This window comes from Melanerpes formicivorus, unplaced genomic scaffold (genome assembly GCF_026170545.1).
Source record: "Melanerpes formicivorus ecotype bairdi unplaced genomic scaffold, bMelFor1.0.p_v2 SCAF_177, whole genome shotgun sequence".
Classification (NCBI taxonomy): domain Eukaryota; kingdom Metazoa; phylum Chordata; class Aves; order Piciformes; family Picidae; genus Melanerpes; species Melanerpes formicivorus.
In genome coordinates this window covers 195,453-209,660 of record NW_027142529.1, presented here as the reverse complement: position 1 = coordinate 209,660, position 14,208 = coordinate 195,453, and the positions used below count along the sequence as shown (strand labels likewise).

Here is a 14,208-nt window from a genome sequence, read left to right as displayed (position 1 = left end):
TGCAATTATTCAGATCATACTACTTTAGGATAGCTAACATCAGAAGCCACCTGCAGCAAACAGGCCAAATCTAGACAAAGCTGAGGAGAGGAGGGGAAGGAGAGGAAAGCTTTTCTTTCCTGGCTGTGTCTACAACATACTCCCTGTCTCTGAATAAACCCATCTACCTGCTATGCCTTTGTTTTCCCTTTGTAAAGCAAAGGCAATGATGCTAGCAGGGCTGTTGCAAGACTAAAGTCATTAATAGCTTGCCAGTATATCAATAAGCTGCCATCAGAAAGTCCTGTATGGCTCTTCTTCCACCAGGCTGCTGGGTTTTCAGCTGGGGGAGGGAGGGAGGAAGCTCACGTACATGCAAATTCGAAGCATTCCAGACAGAAAAAAAAGTCCCTCGGCAGTCTCTGCATTTAAATGCAGTCCAATTGGTGTGATCCAACTTCAGCTCACCGAAGACTCTTGGTTTTCCTCAAGCTGGTCCCTTGACATTTGTTTGCAGTCCTGCAAAGCTCCTAAGCTCTGCAGAACTAAAGCTTCACAGCAGCTTGCTTTAGGGAAGGCGAGCAGCGGCCTGCAACTGCAGGAGGTGGTTGCCAGACTTTGAAGTCTGGGCTCGAGATAAGGGGAAACGACACTGCAGAGAAACTGTGTTATTAAAAGACATTCTCCTTTTGATGCACATTTTCTAGTGTTAAACTTCAGCAGGTCTACATTTCAAGGCTGGCTAAAGGGTCTGGAGTTACTGGTCCATATTTCAGTGGTAGGTTTTTCTCCAGGGTACAATAGTTTCAGTACATCACACATAAGGCACAAGGCTATGACACCGCTGCCTGTATCTTGTCATGTAGTAATCATAAGCCTGACCTCCCTGGAAAGAGTTTTTGGAGGCTCCAGGCCACGCAAGACAAAGGTCTTCAGTCTCTTAAGGGTAGGACTGGGCAGAACAAGGATCTGTGCTGGGAGGTTTGAGTGACAGATTGTAAATCTTTCAACAAAACACATAGGTATTGTTTACTGAGCCCAAGATAGAAAATGGCTTTTAAAAGAATAAATGCACAAAATCTCCACCAGTTACCTCACCCAGAGCATCAAAATGTATTAATTCAGCATGCATTTCTTTGTCTTAGTCCTGTCATCCTCTTCTGAAACACCTCTTTAGTCTCTGTGTGCAATGGAGGCTCAGGTTCTTTGGTAGCTGGAATATTTTAAGAACTTCAGGAATCAGAGGGTTAAGGCACATGACTGCAATCAAGAACTTGCAGAGGGACTTCACCAGGGAGGGATTAAGGGGCTTTACCTTTCCCAGTGGCACCAGCCTGCACGGCACAGGCTGCTCTTAACGCCAGCAGGGACTCTGTCCCTAGCACACTCCAACTGCAGCGAGCACAAAACATTGCTGCTTGTTGGATCTACACACCCAAACCATCCAGGGAGCAAGTGAAAGATTCTCACTTGTTCAGCCTACCTGTTACTCTCCTCATTTAATTGGGGTCTAGGCAGGATGAAACATGTGCAGCACTGGGATACACTGATGGGATTCCCTGTGTCTCAAAGGATGCCACAGAGGCAGCCCCACCATCTCCATAAGGTCAGAATCACAACACCCATGCTTACTCCAGGAGAAAATACTAAAAAGCATTCCTGTACAACACAGAATATCCCAGACAGCTAAAGAATGAAATATGGACCCTTTGTTCTTTACAAGCCAAGCCTTCCTTTCCAAAGTATAAACATTTACTGCATTAAAAACATTTAGGCTTAAATACAGAATTTCCAGAGGATTTTTCCCCCCATTGTTAAGTATTTTCTATCCACAATAACACAGAGTCATGGCTGAAGCAAAGATGAGGTGGCAGTGCTCATTGTGTAACAGATGAGTAATAAAATCATCAGTGTACAAATGATCTTTTAATGAGGTTTTAATCTGTGTATTTAGAGAAGTTATTTGGGTGTGAATTCCACAGTGATCATTTTTATCTTGGTACTGCAGCTGGAGTTGCTAATGGCAGAGGCCACGGACACCCTCAGAGGAAACACTGATAACCAACGTGTGTGGAAGGAAATTCAGAAGGTAACAACTTGCAGCAAAGGGTAGAAGAGTATATTGTTCCTTGGGGAGTAAATGTCCCCCTGAGTCATACCTGTTCAAAAGGTAGAAAAGAAAGCAGGTGCCATTTGAAAGCTGACTGTGTGCCTTCAACTCTGTTAGAGCTCAGGCACTAGCCACAGATAGATACTTACTATTTGCTTTAGCATCTAGGGTTGATCTTTGTTCATATTAATAGTCTCCTGTGGTTACCTAATACAAAAAATATCCCCAACCTCAAAGGCTGAATTTGTGGTTGATAATCATATTTCTCTTCCATCTTTATCATAGGGACTATTGTGCTAAGTGCAGGGAGAGGGGGAGTTGTTAGGGAATAAAATTCAGTCCAATAAGTGAAGTCTCTTAGTAGAGCTCAGCTGAGGCTTTGGTGATGAGAGAGGTAAAAGACATGCAAATGCCTTTCTGGAGTCTCTGCACAGCAGCTGGGCAATTGACTTCTTAAAGGATTTGTGAAGCATAGGGCATCTTGTTTTGGTTCTTTCTGCTGATGAATCTGGCTCGACCTAATGAAGAGTGGGGCAGGCTGGGATGCAATAGCAGTGTTAGGTTTGGACAAAGTCTTCCAAACCAGAATGAATCACAGCTCTGGGCACTCACACCACCGACATTCAGCTACTGGAGAGAAAAGGGGTAGCAACGCATCCCCAGGAAGGGATAATGGTACTAATGGTCCAAGGCCTTGGCCTTACCCTGTGTCTTATGGCTCCATCAGATCCAGAATGACACACACTCACTCTGAGTTGTGGCTGCAGTGGGAGGCTGGAGAATAGAAAGGGCTTGAGTTCTTGCACTGGTGGGACTTGAAATTGTCCCTCTTTGGGATTTGGGTTTGACAGAGAGATACTGAAAACCCAAATCCCAGCTGCACTAAGTCAGTGTAACTAGGATGGGTATGTCTGAAAGAAGTCACAGAGGTTGAGGGGCAAGGTGCTTTCAGAGTCCCTGTTTCCAAGTTATTTGAAGTAAATTTCCAGAAGGCATCTCCTCTGAGAGAAAGTCTGAGCAGGTGTATTGCCTCAGCTAGCTGTGAGATCAGTGGCTCTTAATAAAGTTTGCCAAGTACAGGATGTACAGAAAGTAACCAAGACCTAAGTGCACAAAATTATAGACAAAAGAGCATTTCAGCTCTTTCAAATGCTCATGAGGGAAGGGCAGGATAAATATTCACACCTCTTTTACATTGCCCAGGACAGTCTCTAAATCTCTCACACCTGCCTACAGATCGTATGAGAATCTTTTGCAACACAAACACTGCATATGATATGAATGATAGATATTTATACAATTACCTAAATATTTCCTGCCAGATAGAGCAAACATTGATAACCAGATACATGCAAAAAGCTCCCCCCAGTTTCAACAGTGGCTGATATTTCATTGTAAATTCAGTAGAACAAAGTATTTTCTTTTGGTGCATTTGCATGGATTCATTTCTCTAGATACTTTCAATGTAGTCTTGATAGATATCAAGACTAACAGCATTTAAAAATGGACAGAATCTCTGCAGAATTAAACAGTTGGGACTAAAAGTTACTGAAATGCATTGAAATCTACACTCTTCTGTTGCACAATTTGGGGCTTCAAAATTTGTTGGCATTCTGAACATAGTTTTGCCTTTCAGACAACCATTTGAGCTGAGGCATCCTGTTCCCAACAGCACTCCCTTTTGTTTCATAATAGAACTGTAGTCTTATTATTATTGTATTAGAACAAAGAAATGAAAACCATCATCAAATATTTCTTTTGTACTTTACTTTTTTCCCCAACATTTAATTTCAGCACAGTCAGCATGTTCTTAGGAACAAAGGCTTTTTAAATAGAGAAGACAGGAAAACACTCAGGGAGTTCTGGGGTTTCTCTGTTGGATTTCTTGTTGGTTTGCATTGTGGGGTTTGGTGGTTTTTAATCAGCTGTAATTAAGAATGTCACACTGGGTTCAAGAGCTCTAACACAGTACTAAAGAGGACTAAATCTGCTGACTAAAAACTGATGTGGTGTGGATTACCACATGTCACTTGTGCTAGAACCATGTGGGTAAGTTCAGGATTTCACAGTTCGCTCGGCACAGAATGCTGATTGTAGGAGCCCTCAAAGAACCATCACCCAGGCCTAGCTACAAGGTGGTTCTTTGTAATTTTGCTATTGAATTAATTTACATATATTGGAAAGCAAAAAACAAAAGACCATAAAGGAGTTTATACAAGCAGCTGTAAATGAAGAACTCCGGAAAGCTGACAGCTACACTACCACCAATGGAGTTTGGCTTTTGCAATCGAAACAGCTGTTGCACCTCATGAAAGCACTCAAGTTTGAACTGGAATGCAGTGGAATTACAGCAGTGCCTGTTCTCCACATGGTTAAAGGGTCTGTCAGAATTGGCAGTGCAAGCCACTGTTGGCAGAGTTGTATTTTCTGGAGACAGCCAGAAAAAAATTCATTCAGGCTGAGCTCTGCCACAGAAAGGCACAAGGCCTGACACACAAACACTTCCTTGTGTTGCAGTGGATGGCTTATCAAATTAGTTTTAAATGAATCTGGGCCGTTGTGCATTTCCAGCAGTGACAAAGCAGTAATATGTGTGTAGTTTCCATTGGTTTGGGTGCTGTGCTGCTCATCCAATTCACTGACAAATGTATGTTTTGAAGCAAAGTAGTTCATCAGAGGGGCTAATTATTTCTGGAAGCTTTAAATACAAAGAGATGAAAAATGACCTTGTCATTAGCTGGAGCAATGAGAACATCAGTGCACAGAAGATGTCTTTCTCAATATTACCTGACCAAGGAGAGCCTAGATTACCTTGGGAGATTAAGAAATACCCTTCTATAGAGGTTGTACCCAAAGGAGATCCAGGGTACTAGAAATCCTTGAAGAATACCTCAGGGGCAGGAAAAAAGCACCAGGTTAGTCTCTCAAAATCCTTCTTCTGCAGGATTTTACTGACACTTTTGCTTGCAGTACCCTGGATAAAATGTGAGCTTGGCATTAGCAAGTTGAGGAAACATGTCTGGGTACAAGACCTATGAAGCAGGTAACAGAGGGACTGAGTCCCAGTCTGCTTAAGAAACATGGACATTCCTACAAACAGGCTTGTAATTGTCCCTAATTCCCAAGCTGAACTTGCTGGTGGCCAGGCTGCTTGGCTCACAGAGGATTCAAGGCACCATACTAGGGCTTAGGAACAGTATTTTTAGCTACTGGCTCTGTCCAAGTTGTGTTACTTGTTGAGCCACAAGGGTACTTAAATATCACACAGGCAGCATTAAATGAGAATGGACTTTTCTGAAACGACCCTTATGAATGGGAAACCCTCCTGAGTTAGTCAGAAGATAATGTTATGGGAAAGTACATCAGAGCCTTTCTTTTAGAAAGGCTTAAGTCTTCACACCAGTGAATTACTTAGCGAGACTGATTTAGCCCAGTGGTTTGAGCAGTGACCTCTGGTGCACAGAACTCAGCAGCAATGAACAGGAAACTTGCAAGAGAGGTTCAGAAGAGCTCATCTGGTGACTCTTCTTGACCCCACAAAACTCAGTCCAGCCCCTGGGTCTTAAGCAGATGGGGACACTACCATAACAGCTAGCCCTGGCCATATTGACTAGCTGGTTTATTCATAGAGTTGTAGATGATGGTGATGACATCTGGCATGAACATGACTGCTGGGACTGGCAATAAAGCTTGACCCTGAATAACTCATGGAGCCAGGTCTCTGCATGGCCACTGCAGGACTGTATAGCAGCTGCAGAGAGGCAAAGGGGTTTAGAGTACCTCAGATACATAACAGGGCAGGAAAGCTTCCCTTCTGCTCCACAGGGCCTTTACTTCTCTACAAGCTTGTAAGAGAAGAAAATAAAACAGTAAAAAAAAAACAAAGACACTACTTTGCTATCTCCTAAGAATCAATTAATTAATAAAGCTTCACAATGTTATAGTGAGAGGCATTTCATTAACTAAATAGTCTAGAGCCTATCAACCAGAAATGTTTGACATCCATAGAGAGACTCTGTAAGTGCAAGTGCCAGTATGGCTCTGCTGCCCCTATGCAGACAATAATGTGGTTCTACTTCTGTCCTCCGCTTAGCCCCTAAGGCTTCCATGGCAGTTTCACAGGATCCTCTTAACATCATCTGAACAGCCAAAGGAAAGACAGGAGCTGGCAAATAAACACTTCCCTACACTTCCACATGTGAAACACTTCATAAAGCCTTCACATTGGAGTTTACCTCAAGGGCATCACATACTTTGGCATTTAGATAAGTTATTATGCCCATCCTTTGCTGAGCTCAGTGGAATGCCTGTTTCATCAATCTGAAAGCAGAGCAAACATGGATGAGTGGATCAAAGAACAGATGTAACTTACATAAGGATAAGGATGTAACAAAAGCTGCAGTAATAGATGTGAATATGAAATGAAGTAAAATTAGCCTGACCTATTCTATAATCTTTTAGCCAGGCACATAGATTTCCAGCAGTTCACCTCTGCTTACTACATCTCTGCCTTCTGCAGTGACAGGGGAACACTCTCTGATGAACTGTGCTCTTCCACTGACATTATCTCTTCATTGAAAACCAAGCCATGGAAAAGGGCCAGAGACTTGCTAGGCTTTCGGTCAGCCAGAGGAGCAAGGAGGGAGATTCATAGGATGTCGCTGGAAAGTGGATGTGTTGCTGAGTAGTATTGTGCTGGCTGCTACAACAGTTACTTGATGTAAATGACTTTGTAATGTCTTGTAAAGTCATCCAAGCCCATGCCACAGCCACTGGGAACTGCTCTTGTTCTCAGAGCATGCAGGCTTCAAAAGTTGCTGTGTTTTGGTGTGCTCTCTTGTATCGATCTTGGCTATTCCTGAATTACTAGAAGGACACTGGTTCCTAATTTGTTCTCTTTCTGGGGCTGTGATGCAGATACATGCTTCATGAATGCCTGGAGCCGTTGTGAAAAAGGAAAGCAAAGGATGGGAAAGGAACAGGAATTTTCTGGAACAGGGGTGGAAGTCTCATGTGTAACATCTAACATGTAATGAAGTCAGAAAAGTGCAGGTGCAAAAGGAAAATAGTATTAGTGGCTCTGATTCAGGCAGACTGAGAGTGAAGGAAACAAGAGCAACCAGATGGAAATGCAATTGTCCACCCAGGACAGCTTATTTTTAGTCACAGTTAGTTTGGAAAGAAATTCATTGCCAAAATGTTTGAAGCTTCACTAGAGAGAAGGGACGAGCTTCTGACACCACTTCTTTCTAACTGCAGATTGGAGTCACTGAAGGCTACTGACATGAAGTGGAAGACAACAACATCAAGAACAAAGCCAGAAGAAAGAAGAAAGAAGGTTCAACGTTTACAGCAAACTGAGAGACCGGGAAATGTTATGAAAACCCCCTTTCCCCCTTTAGGTTCTCCCCCCCCCCCCCCGCCAGTAGGATATAGTTAGGAAATTGGTATAGAGTTATGAAGAGGATTCCAACCATAGGTATTAGGTAGATAGGTTAAGAAAAACCCCTTTCCACTTTAGGTTCCCCCTCCCCCCCCCCCCCCCCCCCCCCCCCTTAGGATATAGTTAGGAAGTTACTTTGCTTGTCATTAGTTTGAACTGGTTGGAATAAATGTTTTGGTCAGGTTTATTTGTCTTGTTTCTTTAACTAGGAACACCCTGGCAGGAAGGGTCTTTATTTTCTGCTCTGAGAATATTCTACATCCAAACTCTACAAAATCCCCTTGGCTTGATTATTGCCCAAGAACAGGGATCCATCCATCCTCTGTAAGGAGGAATTCAGCCTCATAGTGCCTTCTGTCCAGCTTCATGCCTTACACTTCGGCTACTGGTGCAACCTAGAGGTACAAAGTGGCATCCTGCACCTTATGGCTGTGGTAACGACAAGTCTGAGAAACATGATGCTATGACAAAAGAGAGAGAAAGGAGAAAGGAGCCCAACTGTTGCTCCATGGTTAAGATTTTGAAGTCCTCCACTCTCATCATCTCCCTATGATTGTTTCCCTCTACTAGCTAGTCATGGGTTGTTTTTTTCTAAAGATGCACAAACACTGCAGGGAGGAAAGGATTTGCCCCTGCCTTCTCCTGGGCAGATCTGGAAGCCCACCACAAAGCACACCAGGAAGAGCACCAGGAAGCACACCACAAAGCACATCAGGAAACCCACCTGTTAAGGATGAACAACTCATCTTCCACTCCCACAGCAGCAGTCTGTCATCTAGGCACATCTTACACTGCTTTGGTCTTCCAGGAAGCACAGGTGCTCAGATCCCCTGAGACCCTTCATCAATGAGCAAAGCAGCACCAACTTTTCAACAGAGATCACCTCAGCAGAGGCAGGCATCCCCAGCTGATACCCATGGTCTCTTCCAAGACTGCCATCTCCTTTTTGCACTGGGTTTACTTTGCAGGAAGATAACTTCACCCCATGAAACCAGCATTTAGTTCATTCCCTTTCCTCACTCAAGGGTGACTTTAAAACAAAAGAGGGAAAGGAAAAATTCATCCCCCAGACCTAAGATTTCATTCAAAAAATCCAAGACCCCAAAGGTATTTAGCCCCTTAATTCCCATTAGTGATCATAGATAGGAGTCTAAATCCTACAGATTTTATGCAGTTAGAGACCATTTTCCTAGGCTCTCACAAAAGACTTTTGACAACTAAGAGAGAGCTGGCAAAAGCTTTGATGGTCCTTTGTTCATTGTTAACAGAAGAAGTATAAAGAAATCTTCCCCAGAATATCTGAGCTGCTCTGAGCTCCTGAAACATATGGGACAGGAAAGCAAAGAATTATTGCCCTTTGGAGACAGCATTATTTTGCTAGGGAGTTGGTTTTGTCAGATGAAGTTTCATGACACATAGTGGCAATCATCCATCTTTGATGAGCAGACACACACTCAATCAGACAGACTGCTCCCCACGGATCATCAAGTCACAGTCAACACACAGCTTGGTAAATCATCAAGCTCTTAAGCAAATACACTGAATTTGATGCAAGCTGGCTTACAATTCTGCAACATTGAATGCAAACCAAAGTATTTTTGACCTAGAATGATGAAAAAAGAATGAAGTGCACTGGGAAGAGGTGATGTTTAGGAACATCACCTGCCCCCTCCCTGGAAGCATTCAAGGCCAGGTTGAACAGGGTCTTGAGCAACCTGCTCTAGTGGAAGGTGTCCATGCCCATGGCAGGGGGGATGGAACTAGATAATCTTCAAGGTCCCTTCCAATCCAAACCATTCTATGAATCTGTGAACAGAAAAGCAGCACTGCCATTGAAAACCTCTTGGCTGTGTAACATGAACAAGCTGATCCAAGCACACCAAGGAAGATGAACTGTTCTTGTTGTGGAGCTTGGCGAGAGCCCCAGATCTGAGACAAGATGTGACATTTCACTTTGCAGATAACATGGAGGGCAGGAAACCTGCCTTATGCTGCAGATCAATACATCACTGAAAGAGAGAGAGGCCAGAGCCCAAATCCATCTGGAAGGTGTTGAAAACATCTAGGCCAGCACCTGGCCACAGTGTCCTTTAGCCTCCAGAAAGCCACCGACTAAAGCAGGTGTCAGGAGATGAAACCAGCTGCAGAACACAAAGCAAACATGAAAGGAGCCTCTGCCACGGGAAGGGGTGTTGCTGTTTTACAAACATACCCTTCTGGAATGCATAGATTCCCAGGCCCATGGAGCAGACTCAGTCCTGCATTCAGGCCTCTCTGAGAGTCAGCTTTAATCCATTAATAATTTGGCTGGCTAAACATGGAAGAGATGGGAGGAGGACTGGGATTTCTGATGCTTCCTCCATGCAGCAGTTTCTAAACCACAAGCTTTACAGAAATTATCCCACCACCTGCCTTTGGAAGGAATTTCTGACTAATGAATGTCTGGCCCCTCAGCCAGCCTTTTTCTTGGTGATGACATACACCACGGGCTCCCTTATTTAGGGAACATTACTAGAAGTTGTACTTCACTCCTCATCCTCTTACTTGTTAAGGGCACATTAAAAACAGTCTGGCTCTTGGTGGCTGTGTCTATTTTAGACCCACACACAAGGACGTATCTGAGCCCACTCCATAGGAGTACCACTGCTAGGTCATTTCTCTTTTAAAGACTGGTTTCCAAATGACTGATGGGGGATTGTTTCTCTCCAGCAAAGATTTATTTCTTTAGGGGTTTTTGGTCACAGAAATGATTTATCTGTTGTTATAGATGACTCCAGGTAAAAGTTTTTGGTAACAGATTTATTGGCACTAAAAGATCGTAAAAAGGCAATAAAAGCAATAAAAGCAAGCAAAGCAACCGGTTGGGCATGTGAGGGTACAAAACTTCACCCAAAAAGCAACCTTACAATAGTTTTCTTCATCTTATATAGTTACATCATCTACATAAGCAAACTTATGCTAAATAGAAGGCAGGCATATGATAATGAGTCTTAGAATAGGTGGTCAAATCCCTTCTCCCTACATTCAGTGTGGTAAGGGTCAGAGCATCCACTTTCACGCATGCCCAACTGTGCAGGCTTCTTATCTGAAGAAAACAAATTCCTAGTTCTGAATGTTTATCTTTAAGACAGCTCCTTCTCAGCCGTGATGTCTCCAATTAACCAGACAGCATCCTTGCAAGTCTGCAAGATAGGTTTCTTTCCCTTTACCCTCTAAACAGGCCTCACAAGATCCTGACCCTTAATCCCAGTGCACTCTAAGTCTTATAATTTTAACACAAATCACCAGTATATTCATCCCAATCCCCCATTTTCTTTTTGTCACCATTGATTTGTGTGAAAATTTCCAGATATTTCAGAACCTTCTTAATTGGATCATAATTAAGTTCCTCTATTTTGATCACCTTCAGATCATAACCATCTGCTTGTAACTTACTGGCATAAACAATTTTACCTAAAGGTCTTACCATTTTAAAACAACAATTACAATGAATTACACAGATCAGTATTACAATTATTCCAGCAGGTATTACAAACAATTGTTTAAAGCAACTCATATTCGATAAGCAAGAAGTTAACTTATCCCATGTTTCTTTAAATCCACAAGAAGTATCATCCAAAGAAACTTGATGTAATATTTGATTGTGATCTACAATCGCTTAACAGAACTACAGATTAACATAACTACAACAGCTTACATTTATGACTACACATACAACATGTAAGAAACCCAAAACCAACCTATTTTCAGTCGCTACTTTTGAGAGACTATTGACTTCAAGCTGTTGAGCTTTTGTTGCGTCTCTGCTTGCATTCATCACAATTTCAGCTGTAGCAGAAAAATTTACCATCGCTTCTTCAAGTTCACTAACCCCAAGCCAAGGTAGAAACCTCCTAGCAAAACTATGACACTTGCTATGCCTGGTTGGTAGTGGATTTGCTCCCCTCTTGGTTCTTCTTGCAAAGCTCCTGAGTAATTCCTGTGGCTGATTTACTATAAAGATATGAGGATAGGCCAGTCCTATTGCACATCTTCCTTACCCGCCTAAGGGTAATACCTTATAAGCATTTTTACCACATATCCAATACCATCCTGACCCAATCGGTATCAGCCATCCTTTAGGTATGTGTTCTTTCTTTCTGGTCTGATCATGGCTCCCCATATTTCCTTCTTCCTAACTAATAAATTGTGATCACTTTGATTGCTGTCCTATAAAAATTACATTCCCACATCCAGGGTCAGTCCTATTTCCCCTTTATTCCTGCCTACAGTTGTCTCCCAACATCGCTGGGTACAAGGTACAGGCATATCTACAGCCAAGGGTTCTTCAAATTGTAATCTCCCCCTTAACTGAGATTGTGGAATCTCAGTACAATCCTCAAGTTGCTGGGCTTTTGGAATGCTTTTTGTACTTCTGTTACATCAGGAAAGACTGTCCCTATCAAAGGAAACCTGTGTGCTGGATTCTCAGGTAGCTGGGAACATATCCAACAGTAAAAGGACACTACTGCCTGTCTGCTGCAGGCTAGAACCCACGACCCTGAGATGACTGTGCTCCCTTTCAACAACTGCAGATCAGTGCTCTGTTCTCATACCTTTACTTCAGATGATGTTATAATCTTAGCTCCATAATGGCCTTTCAACCAACCTATCATTACTAATATTAGAAGAGAATTTATCCACACATGGGAACATGGTCTTTGATTTTGATTGGACTCCTTATACAAAAATAGGGTTAGGATCAAGATTAGGCTCCACCAGTATATGTTAGCTCTGCCTCCTTAGCCTACTGGGTGCAACCAGCAGCCAGGTGTCATGTCTTCTTGGCAGCAGTTGCATTCTTCAGGAGCCCCACAGATTCCTTAACCCACTTTAAGATTTCATTGGGAGTCTCTTCTCTACTTCCTCAGTTGGCTTGTGTACCATTTCCCATTGTGCTTTTGTTATTTCAATTCCTCTTCCCTCAAAATCCTCTACAATCATTTTTCTTATGTCTTCCTTACTTTTTTCCTTCTACTAACCCTTTCAATTTCAAAAACCTGATCTCCTTCTATGATCAGGTGACTGCCTGGTGGATGTGGGGAAGCCTGTGGATGTAGTCTACCTGGACCTCAGCAAGGCTTTTGACACTGTCCCCCACAGCAAACTCCTGGCCAAGCTGTCAGCCCCTGGCTTGGACAGCAGCGCTCTGAGCTGGGTTAGGAACTGGCTGGAGGCAGAGCCCAGAGAGTGGTGGTGAATGGTGTCACATCCAGCTGGCAGCCAGGCACCATTGGTGTGCCCCAGGGATCAGTGCTGGGCCCCATGCTCTTTAACATCTTTATTGATGATCTGGATGAGGACATTGAGTCCATCAGCAGTAAATTTGCGAACACCACCAAGCTAGGGCAGGAGTTGATCTGCTGGAGGGTAGAGAGGCTCTGCAGAGGGACCTGGACAGATGGGCAGAATCCAACGGCATGAGATTGAACACATCCAAGTGCTGGGTTCTGCACATTGGTCACAGTAACCCCATGCAGTGCTACAGGCTGGGGTCAGAGTGGCTGAAGAGTGGCCAGGCAGAGAGGGACCTGGGGGTGCTGGTTGATGGTAGGCTGAACATGAGCCTGTAGTGTGCCCAGGCAGCCAAGAGGGCCAATGGCATCCTGGCCTGCATCAGGAAGAGTGTGGCCAGCAGGAGCAGGGAGGTCATTCTGCCCCTGTACACTGCACTGGTTGGGCCATACCTTGAGTCCTGTGTCCAGTTCTGGGCCCCTCAGTTTAGGAAGGAGGTTGACTTGCTGGAGCATGTCCAAAGAAGGGCAATGAAGTTGGTAAGGGGTTTGGAACACAGCCCTCTGAGGAGAGGCTGAGGGAGCTGGGGTTGCTTAGCCTGGAGAGGAGGAGACTCAGGGAAGACCTCCTTGCTCTCTACAACTACCTGAAGGGAGGTTGTAGACAGGCAGTAGTTGGTCTCTTCTCCCTGGCACCCAGCACCAGAACAAGAGGACACATTCCCAGGCTGCACCAGGGCAGGTTCAGGCTGGATGCCAGGAAGAAGTTCTACACAGAGAGAGTGACTGCCCACTGGAATGGGCTGCCTGGGGAGGTGGTGGAGTCACCACCACTGGAGGTGCCCAGGAGGAGACCTGATAGGGTGCTTGGTGCCATGGCCCAGTTGATCAGGTGGGCTGGATTGGTCAATAGCCCGGACGCGACGATCCCGAAGGTCTCCTCCAACCTGGCCTACTCCATTCCATTCTATTCTATTCTAATTGTTCTTGGTATCCCTAACTAAAAATTTCTCTAGCCTTTATTTCCCACTCATGCCAATCCCTTTCAAGAATTTTCCATGGGGATTTAAATCCTTTCTCGTTACCACACAATAAGATCTCTATATTTATCAATCCAAACTGCCTATTTTTGGGCCTACTTTTACAGTTTTACAGTTACAGCATCCAGGATGAAATACTCCTCAATGATAAGAGATACAAGACCATTTCTTACAACATTTAAAACATTTACAAGTTGCCCATCCCCCATGAGTTCTATGCTGCTTTATACACAGAACGGAATGGGGATATTCCTCGATGTTCTCTTGCAACACAGATTCAATACCACACGCTATTGCACATATTTCAGGAGGTGAGTCTGTCTTGTAAGCTCCGGAGCTTTCAGACGGAGATGTTACAGCATT

The 14,208-nt window shown here is 43.8% G+C and overlaps 2 pseudogenes; one reads left to right on the top strand and one right to left on the bottom strand.

Moving 5' to 3' along the window:
- The window catches only part of LOC137457376 (spermatogenesis-associated protein 16-like), a 39,292-nt pseudogene extending 31,744 nt beyond the window's left edge, over positions 1–7,548 (top strand).
- Positions 1–14,208, bottom strand: part of LOC137457381 (zinc finger protein 585A-like) — a 285,768-nt pseudogene that overhangs the window by 179,177 nt on the left and 92,383 nt on the right.